Source organism: Peromyscus eremicus, chromosome 10, assembly GCF_949786415.1.
Source record: "Peromyscus eremicus chromosome 10, PerEre_H2_v1, whole genome shotgun sequence".
NCBI lineage: Eukaryota > Metazoa > Chordata > Mammalia > Rodentia > Cricetidae > Peromyscus > Peromyscus eremicus.
The window spans coordinates 64655083-64666248 of NC_081426.1; positions in this window are offsets into that span (position 1 = coordinate 64655083).

Sequence of the window (11166 nt, forward strand, 5' to 3'; positions counted from 1 at the left end):
AGGGAGACCCAATGAACCGCTTGTTTCTGGAGCAACAGTCATTACCTAATCTGAACAACAGTGACAGATGGTGGGTGGACGGAAAGAATGAATGAAAGAAGGAAGGGAGAAAGTCATGAATGGTGCCACCAGACAACGACCAATGATTTGCTATTTCCAACATCAGAGTCTCCTAAGAGGAAGAGGACAGCGCTGACACAGTATTTCAAAGAAACAACAGCTGAACTTTTCTACATTTGGCAAATGACGTAAAGCTACAGAGTAGGAAGTTGAGCAAACCTCATACGGGGTAGATGCAAAGAAACTCACAATAAGACCCACCACAGCTGAACTTCACAATGTTAAAGAGAAAATTACTCTTGAAAGCAGAGAAACGTGACCTTGACCTTAGACAAGAAAACAACTCCAAGGACAGCTGATGTTTCATGGGAAACCTGGCAGAGGGAATTGAGAGAGATTTCCTGAGAGCTGAAAGAAAGTAACTGTCACTGGGCAGTGATGGCACACACCTTTAATCCCAGCACTTGGGAGGCTCGAGAGACAGGCAGATCTCTGTAAGTTCGAGGCCAGCCTGGTCTACAGAGTAAGTTCTCGGACAGTCAGGGCTATTACACAGAGAAACCTTGTCTAAAAAAAAAAAGAACCAAGAGATAAAAATGTTAAAATGTCCATACTTCCTCAACTGAGGTAAAAATGACATCAATAGAAGTTGTGCATATAATGTAAAGCCTGAAGTGACTCTTAAAAAGCTACACACAAGGACTAAAGAGAGGGCTCAGCAGTTAAGAGCACTGGCCCAGGGAGTCAGACTATATATAGTAAAACAGACATACATGTTCATCAAGTGTCTAGGAAGCACGTACCAAGACAGAGCATAGCTGGGCCACCACCACAAACTGCATCAAGACAGACCATAACTGGGTCACCACAAACTGTACCAAGACAAACTACAACTGGGTCAAACATCAAACCACTACAAGACTGCAAATAACTGGAATCATACACGCTGTCTTTTCTGATTATAAAAAAGTCAAACTCAAATGTAGAATACAATAACAAGAGAGCTAAGCATGCTGACGCATGCATTTAATCTCAGCACGCCAGAGGCAGAGGCAGGTGGAACTCAGTTTGAGGGCAGCTTAGTCTACATATTAAGTTCGAGGCCAGCAATGTCTACATAGGAAGACCCTGTTTTAAAATAATAATAATAATAACAACAACAACAACAATGGAACTATCTCTAAGCAATATTTGGGACTAAATAACATACTTGTTTATAATTTATTTATATTTATTTTTTATGTATGCTGGTGTTTTGCCTGCATGTATATCTGTGTGAGGGTGTCAGATCTTAGAGTTACAGACAATTATTAGCTGCTGTGTGGATGCTGGGAATTGAACCTGGGTCCGCTGGAAGAGCAGTCAGTGCTCTTAACCACTGAGCCATCCCTCCAGTCCCAATAATGTAAATAAGCCAAAGATCAAAGACAGTCTTGAGGGAAAGCAAAAACAAAAACAAGAAAACAAAAAACAAAACTTTGAATTAAGTAAAGAGCAGTAAATGCATGCATTAGAAAGGAGTTACATCTCAAATTGCTAATCTAAGCTGTTGTAAGACTCCAGAAAAGGAAAAAAAAAAAAAAAAGCGTAATACAAATGCAAAGTAAACAGCAAAAAACAACAAAGGCAAAAACCAGAGACTTAAGAACAAAAACAAGTGTGGAGTGTCAGTGAAAGAAAAGCCTTGTAAAGATACTTCTAAATTATTTTTAGATTGTAATTACATCATTTGCCCCTTCCCCTTTCTCCTCCAAACCCTCCCGTATAACCTGCTTACCCTCTTACAAATTCATGGCCTCTTTAACAGTTTCGTGTGTGTGTGTGTGTGTGTGTGTGTGTGTGTGTGTGTGTGTGTGTTGTGTAGATAAGACCGACCAGCAGTGAAACACATCTGGCAAGACTCAAAGTAGGAAGAAAACCAAGACCAGGACTAGACGAGGCTGCCCCGCTGCACAAAATGGTGGGACACGTCCTGGTCTCCTCCTATAAGGGCTAATGGGGAGGGGGTGGCGGCAGGAACCTGGGTAGGTGACTACCCCTAGGGAGGCAAGTTCCCCTTAAGACACTGAACTCTTCCTTCCCAGAATTCCTCACCCCAGTGCAGTCTCCAGCAGCTGAGCTGCCATGAGGCTGGCTGGGTGTGTCATCTTCCTAAGGCCTGAGTCAGAAACATGGAAATATTTCCTGCTCTTCTGTCTTTTTCTTTCAGAGGGTGGCCAGAGCATGAGTATTCTTCTAAAGTCCCTAACTGAGGTTGTGGGCTTCCTTACTGTGATTAAACCTCCCTTCTGTGGTAGGGCTGCCTACTGACGGGTGAGTGACTCTGAAGCAGTCATTGTTTCTCTTCCTCCTTCTTTTCTTTCCTCTCAGGCTTGCTGGAGAGCCACAGCTTGCCCACCGTGGACTCTTTCTTTTAAATAATGATAAACTGTCCTCAAGCTTCCCTTTGTGCCTGTTCTTAAATTCTTTTATTAATGAGATCAAGACCCCCCAAGAGGGGAATCTTTATTTCCCAAGTATGGCTTTCCTGGGACTCCCCAAGATTTCACTACCTTTTAATTCCTTAATTGGCAGAGAAATGGGCCATTCCTGCACCCTAGATGGTACCATCCCTACAGATCTTCCAGGAATCAGAAGAATACTTGAATGATGTGATATTTTGTTTGTGCTTTAACAAATAAATCTTGCCTGAAGATCTGAGTGGGGAGCTAGCCACTAGAGGCCAGGTAGTGGTGGCACACACCTTTAATCCCAGCACTAGGGAGGCAGAGCCAGGCAGATCTCTGTGAGTTCGAGGCCAGCCTGATATACAGAGTGGGTTCTAGGACAGGCACCAAAACTACACAGAGAAACCCTGTCTCGAGAAAAAAAAAAAAAAAAAAAAAAAAAAAAAAAAAAAAAAGACCAATTAGCATGAATGCTACAGACTGGTACAAATAATCCTACATACATCAATGTGACAGTTTAGATCAAACTGATTTTTTAAGCCTGAATTACAATTCAGTCAACATAAAATACATATGCCAGAAAAGTCCTGTAACCATTAAAGAATGTAATGCATAATTTAAAATCCCTCAAAGCAGCTTCACAACCAGGATGGTTTCAGTGGAGAAACAATGAGAAGGAAGCCAAACTGTGCCCCTGGGTAAAGTGTGCCAGCTCCCAAGGAAACTCCAGTTCCATATACTCCAAAAGGCGGTCCAAATATCCAGAGATGAGCTCAGCCTGGACTAAAGGGGGATTTGTACAGGTTAGCTAAAAGTCAGCACTCTTCAGGGGCTTGTGAAGCCAGCCCCCCTCTACAAAAAGGAGTCATTTCCCTGGCCTCTGGCAGAAGGGACTTAGGCTACCTGTGGTGCCTATTAGCATATCAAAGCTCACACTGGCCTCCAGCCTAGCCTCCCTCAGTATCACAAGTACCTATTACATATTTCAAAGTCCACGCTAACATCCTTGCCCTTCTCACCTCCTCCCCTATCCTAAACTCCCTCCAGCTCACTGGCTTCCCTCCCCATAGCTACCCATTCTCCTTATAGCCCTGCTATTCTTGATATGGGCTCTCTCTTTCTCTGCTCTACTCCTGCTTCTCTCACTGTGCTTTATTCTCTATCCCCTGCCATCCTCCCCCCACACACACCCATAGCCCTGGCCATGTCCAGTCTGCTGGCCATGTTCTGTCGACTTCTTTCTCTCTCTGCTCTGGACTCTTCCAGATGCCCCTGGCACTCTTTCTTTCTCAACAATAAAAGCCTTCCCCTTAACCATACCATACAGTAGTTGTCTTAGTTAGGGTTTCTATTGCTCTGAAAAGACACCATGACCAGGCAACTCTTATAAAGGAAAACATTTAATTGGGGATGGCTTACAGTTTCAGGGGTTTAGTCCATTAGGATCACAGAAGGAAGCATGGAATTCTGCAGGTAGACATGGTGCTGGAGAAGGGGCTGAAAGTTCTACATCTTGATCTGCAGGCAGCCAAAGGAGACTATGTACCAGACTGGGTGTGGCTTGAGCATATGAAACCTCAAAGCCCACCCCCACGGTGACACACTTCCTCTAACAAGGCCACACCTCCTAATAGTGCCACTCCCTAAATGCCATGCATTCAAACGCATGAGATTATGGGGGCCACACCACCACAGTGGTCACGTCACCAGTTTATATACAAAGCATAGGCCATCCCCAAAGTTCCTGGTGTAGATAGGCAGGGTACAGTGAAAACACCAAACTAGACAGTTCTGTGGGTAGAAAGGAAGGTTTATTTGGGGAATTCAAACCACCAAGGCTAAGTGGGGGAGGGGGGAGCAGAGAGAATAGCAAAAGGCAGGAAAGCCTTGCCAGTTTTAAGGGGGTGTGTAGAGGTGAGATGAGGCATGTAAGTTGGAACCTCCCAGGAACTAAAGTAGTGGGAGGGGAGGGCTCATGGGCTACAACAACCTGGGAGACAGTGTGGGGACTTGGATCTGTTTCAGGCCTGTTTGAGTTAATATGGAACTAGATGCCCACTGCCAAGATAGTACGGGAAATAATGGTTTTTCCTGACAAACAGACACCCACTTCTCAAGGTTTCTGAGAGACGCTGATTTTAGGCTTTATTTATCTACTAGCAATCCTTCTCATTTCTCTGGCAGAGTCCAGTCTAGTCTGTCATTTAGGACACTGTCAACAGTAGGGCCACTTTTGGGGCCCACTTTGGACCTAGCGTCTGAGACTCTGCAACCCTGTGATTATTGCTTGATTCCAAGGAAGTGGGTAGCCAAAATGCAATTTCTTACCAGACCATTGGATGAAGGCTCAAAGTTGATGATGTTCAGCTTCAAAAAAAAATCAGAAATACACCGTATACTCTGTTATTGTAAACTGGTTACATGTGACTACATAAAACCTCAGAGCCATGCACACATGGTTTTTCCCAGGGGCCTCCACCCAGAAGTACTCAGCCAAATAAATCCTAAATTACAGATATTTTATGTTATTTGTGTTTAGATGGAAGAACATTTTGCCTGTTCTAATTAATCCCTTTCCCCCAGGACTAATTCACCACCACAGCCATGAAGGTGTTAGGAAAAGCCCTTGCCTGTACTTTCTCTGTGGTCAGGTAGATTCCCTATCACTACACAGCACAATGGACGGCCCAAGGCAAGTGAAGCATCCCCACTCAACTTCTTTCTTGGCTTCTCACATTGGGCACAAAGCCCATTGGGAAGTTTGGCCAGCCAGGCACACTGATCTGATTATCAGGAAATAGGTTCCCACTGTTAACAAACCTCTGGATCTTGTTCAAGAGGTTAAAAAAATATATCGTTTTCTCTTAGTTTTTTCCCCTATTTGCCCATGGTGAGTGTCCATATTTTGAACTTTTGAGACAAATACTATAAACTGTCTTCTCTGAGATTATTTCTTCAACATGAATGATTTTGTGAAATCAGCACCTACTGGGTAAGTTCACCTTACACCTTACCAGGAGCTGCTCATTGAATTGTCAAATAGGTGAATAAATGAATAAACTTCTCTTTGTGGGAGAATACTGGCCGATGAATTAAATTCTATCTTTTAAAAAAAATCCTTTATCGCCGGGAGGTGGTGGCACATGCCTTTAATCTCAGTGCTCGGGAGGCAGAGCCAAGAGGATCTCTGTGAGTTCGAGGCTGGCCTGGTCTACAGAGTGAGATCCAGGACAGGCACCAAAGCTACACAGAGAATCCCTGTCTTGAAAAAAAAAATTCTTTATCCTGGACTGCTGACACAGGTACACTGCTCTTTGTAAGTTCCTGCATTGACTTTAAAAGAAGAAAAACAATTCTTAAGACTACATAAACAGAAAGTTCTTGAACATCTTTCCATAGTGATAAAACTCGGGTCTTCTGAGGTTGGCAGGGACATCCAAAAGGCCATCTCAGGGTGCTAACTCTTCATGGATCCCAAGGGGTGGCACTTCAACCATCAATAGTAAGATAGTATAAGAATGTGGATGTGAAAACACAGCTCTCACCTTAAAGGTAACAAGAGACAACTTATTCTGGAGCCATTTCAAGTGACCATGGCTCAGGAACACAGATTTAAGTTACCCCAAATTCCATGTTCCATCGTGGAAGAAGTTTCATAGTTTCACTGAGCAAAGAAAGTCACAAATCTAGGCAACTTTCAAATGTATTTGGTGGTTACATCAGCATGTGGTTATGGCAGGATGGAGGAAGCTGCTCTGTAGGCTTCAGATGCTATCTGATGACACTCTTAACTTTCAGGTTGGTGGAAGCTAGTGGTCTACTAAGTTAATCGATTTCAAGAAGGCTTTATCTGTTAGTCACTTGATGTTAGTTCTGGCACAGAGGTGGGCAAGGAACAGCTACTAGGGGGGTTAATGCTAGCCCAAGATAAGGTAGTTAGCCTCTGGACATGCAGCATTCCAACCTCGCCACCTCGCTTCAGTTTTCATCAGTCTTTACAGACACAGATTGCTTCCAGGAATTGTCATTCACAGGAATATGACAGCATCATGTCTGGGTGACTTCAGAGAAGGAACAGTGTGGGACAGGGAAGTTAGCCAGTCATCTTCCTTGAATGACCCTTGACTGTGTATTTCCTGATGCCTAATGTGATAAGAAAGAGAGAGGAGAGAGAGAGAGAGACAGAGACAGAGACAGAGAGAGACAGAGAGACAGAGACAGAGAGACAGAGAGCGGGCTATCTTTCTGCTATATCTAGATACTTATTTATCTATTTATTTATTTTTATTGTTTGTGTATGAGTGTTTGCCTGCCTGTATGTGTGTGCACCGTGTGTGAAGTGCTTGTGGAAGCCAGAGAGGGTCAGATCCTGTAGACAGAAGTTATTCCTGTCCCATCCAGCCCCATGGTCCCACAGCTGCTTATAAAATAACTACTTAGAGGCTTAAATTAATTACAAACTGTATGGCCTATAGCTTCAGCTTCTCACTGGCTAGCTCTTATAATTTAACTCAACCCATTCCTATTCATCTATATGTCACCACATCTTCCATGGCTCTACCTGTGTCCCATTCATTACATGTTGTTCCTTGGACGGGCGGGCTGGCATCTCTCCTGACTCCACCCTTCTTCTCTCTGTATCTCTGTTCGGATTTCCCGCCTGCCTCTAAGCTGTCTTGCCATAGGCCAAAGTAGCTTATTTATCAGCCAACCAGAGCAACACATATTCACAGCGTACAGAAAGGTATCCCACAGTAAGATCCCCTGGGACTGGAATTACAGAGGGTTGTGAGCTGTCGTGTGGGTGCTAGGAATTGAACCCAGGTCCTCTGCAAGAGCAGCCAGTGCTCTTAACCACTGAGCCGTCTCTCCAGTCCCTCTACTATATTTAATATTTATTAGGAAATAGGAAAGTTAAGAATACACAGAAAGAGCCATATGCAAGGGTTTGGGCACTAGATGCACGTGAGGGGTACAGTATAGAAACTGTCAACGTGACTGCTCCATAATACAGTTAAGGGTTTTACTGTAGGTTTGAGAGAGAACAGCCAGGGGCATCTGGAAGGGTCCAGAGCACAGAGAGAAAGAAGTAAACTAAACATGGCCGGCGGACTGGACACAGCCAGGGCTGTCTGTGAGAGAGGGGAGAAGGCAGGAGATAGAGAGCAGAGAGGAGTCAGCGAGAACAGAGAGGAGTTAGCGAGAATAGAGAGGAGTCAGCGAGAACAGAGAGGAGTCAGCGAGAACAGAGAGGAGTTAGTGAGAGCAGAGAGGAGTCAGCGAGAACAGAGAGGAGTCAGCGAGAACAGAGAGGAGTTAGTGAGAGCAGAGAGGAGTCAGCGAGAACAGAGAGGAGTTAGCGAGAACAGAGAGGAGTTAGCGAGAATAGCCGGGAAGAGGGAAGCCCGCGAGCTGGAGGCAGTTTAGGGTAGGGAAGGAGGTGAGAAGGGCTAGGATGCTCGAGTGGACTTTGGAATGTGTAACAGGTACTTGTGATACTGAGGGAGGCTGGGGGCCAGCAGGAGCTTTGATATGCGGGTAAGTGCCTTACCTTCTGCCAGAGGTAAGGAAATGACTACTCCTCCTGGAAGATGGGAACTGTTTTCACTCATTCCTAAGGACTGCTGGCTTTCATCTAGCCACCAGAAATCCTCCTATAGTCCAGATTCCTTCATCTCTGGATGTAAGTACTGCCTTTGGGCATGTGTACAACTGGAGTTTTCTTCGAAGCTGACAAGAGCCAGTACATTAATATATACAAATGGTTTCATTCAAAGAATCTTGAGTAAACAGTCACATTGTTAATACAAACTTCAATCGCTTATCTATTCAGTCTTATCTTACTATTATGTTTGTTTTTTTTTTAATTTACTCACTTTCGTCACTTAAATTTCTACTTAATGAAAGCATTACAAGCGCGAATGTTCATTCTCTCCTCTCTTGGCTTCAGCTTGCCATGACCTGCTCTCAGCTCCTGTGCCAGCAGCACCCTGCTGCGGGCCATCTGGTAGATGCACGCTACTCATTTTGCTGGGGCCTTTTCTAGCAGTCCCAGGCCTAACTTCCAGCATGCCGTGGAAATTGTGATGAATGGGAACCTTTCTAATCCTGCCGGTTCAGAGCAACAACTGTTGGGTAGAAAATAAAATAGACTCAAATGCAGGCTACAAACACAATGAAAACGTAAAAAGAACCAGGCAAAAATATTACGTTTATCGTTACAGATATCACATTTAACCTAATTTATCCCGATTATTATTTTTTAATTAATTTTTTTATGTGTGTGTGCGCGTGTGTGTGTTTTGCTTGAATGTATGTCTGTGTACCACATGAGTATCTGGTACCCTCTGAGACCAGAAGAGTATTGGATCTCCTGGAAATTATAGACTATTGTGAGCTGCCACGTGGGTGCTGGGAATTGAACCCCTGCCCCCTTGAAAAGCAACCAGTGTTCTTAACCGCTGAGCACGCTCATTGTTTTGCCAACACGATGCCATTTATTATGCCTGCTGGTGCGGCAGGAGGTAACTTGCAAGAGTATGGAGGTCCCCAATAGGGTCCAGCGTCCTGCTGTTTGGAGCTGCCAGGACCCGGCTTTGGCTTTGGGGTGTGCCTGGGGACTGCATCCTGGCAGAAGAGGGTTCTCAGGATAACTTTTTCCAGAGTCCCCGGGGCTGGAGCAAAGCTGCGGTCCCACCAGACAGCGGGAATCCACAGATTCGCCCTTACCTGTACAGCTGCCGGCAGTTCACTGCTCAAAGCTGGGGGCCTGGGGCAGGCTATGCTCCCGGATAGAAGGTTCGGGCTCCATCTAGTCCTATAGGGACACTTCTGCCGCCTGAGTCTCTCAGCTCCATCAGAGCTGGGTGGGAGGGACCTACCTTTCCAGAGGACCCCTACCCTTCCAGCCCCCGCAGGTTTCAGAGGTCCTGGAGCTCACCTCCCCGCCCCTCGGTCCAGCCCCCAAGAGCATCCCTTCTACCCTTCCTCCGCCCAGCGCCCAAAGGCAGTCTTTTGGCCTTCAGTGCAGTCAGTGAAACCCCTAGCCCAAAATGTTACCTTGTTTAATGTGACTGATTCAAATCAAAACAAAACAAAAACAAAGAGATATTTTTAAAGTCTACTCATTATTATGTGTGTGAGTGTTTTGCCTACGTGTATGTGTGTTCACCACGTGCATGCCTGGACACTCAGAGGCCATTAGCTCCCTTGGAGTTACAGGCGGTTGTCAGGAAGCATATGGACGCTGGAAACTGGCCTGGGTCCTTGGCAAGAGCAGCATATCCTCTTGACCATCTCTCCAGCCCCCGTATTTGACATTCTCATTCTCCCCTGTGATATCATCAAGCCTTCGTGTTTCGGTGTGTTCTATACCTACAGTACATCTCAGTTTGGGTTAATTATTCCAAGTATTCAATAGCTTTAATTGGTAAAGAATATTTCTGGGGATTCTCATAAGGCAGCCTCTAGAGAAGAACGATGGTTGTGTGTGTCTGAGAACTGAACAGAAGACCCACCTTCGATGTGGTGACATCCTCCCATAGAACAGAAAAGTAGAGAGAGAACTCCATGTGTGCTTACATTGAGAGGTTCTTAAGCAGGTATAGTTTTGGGGTGCTGACAGCCCTCCGGGGAGTCTTAGACCCTCAGCTTTTGCCGGGGTTGCATCTCTGGTCTGTTTTTTTGTTTTTGTTTTTGTTTTTCCCCTGAAGCTTCCAGCTTTTAAAACTGGAATTTTTCTAGGTCTTTGCCCTACCGATGGCCACTGTGGGGACTATTGAGCCTCCAATCATGTAAGTCAATCTACTAAATCCCCTCTTATAAATTACATATAATATTGATTTTGTTGTGGAGAACCCTGACTAATACTAGGACCTCATTGAACAATGTGGACCTACCACATGTTGTAGTATTCATGTCCACAGAAAAGTGGGCGGGGGAAACCACACCCTGAAACGCCCTCTGGGAAACACTTAGGTTGTTTCACTCTGGAAAACACTGCCATTGAAGTTTCCACACACCCAGCTGTGACCTGCCAGGATCTCTAGTCATCTTGTACTTCATGAGATTCCTTTCGGAACCCTAAAATCACCCAACACCCCCTTCAGAGAGGATTTTGAAAACCTCAAACTAGGAATTGATTACCTGGTCCTAGAGCAGACTCCTCAAACTGGGACATCCCAGAGTATACACACACATACACACACACACACACACACACACACACACACACACGCACGCACGCACGCACGCACGCACGCTCGACGCACGCACACATACACACACACACAGAGACAGAGAGAGAGAGAGAGAGAGAGAGAGAGAGAGAGAGAGAGAGAGAGAGAGAGAGAGGTCTGCACCAGCCACTCCCTTTGGAGGAATTTCTGAAGCTACACAAAACTCTGAACTGGATGCTGGCTTAGGAAACTGGTCCCTTTTACCTCTCTTTGTCCTAACAAATTCTATGATCTTAAACCCAAGCTTTCAAAGAGCCTGATTGTCAACTAGTTGCCCCTGGAGTATTTCTACTGTAGCTGTATTCTATTTTATTTCAGGCCATGTGCAAAGTCAATATGGAGTGTGGAAAAGACTATTTAAAGCCTAGAGTTGGTTTTTGCATTATCCTCGCTACTTGTAAAAATAGCACACACTCTGTCAT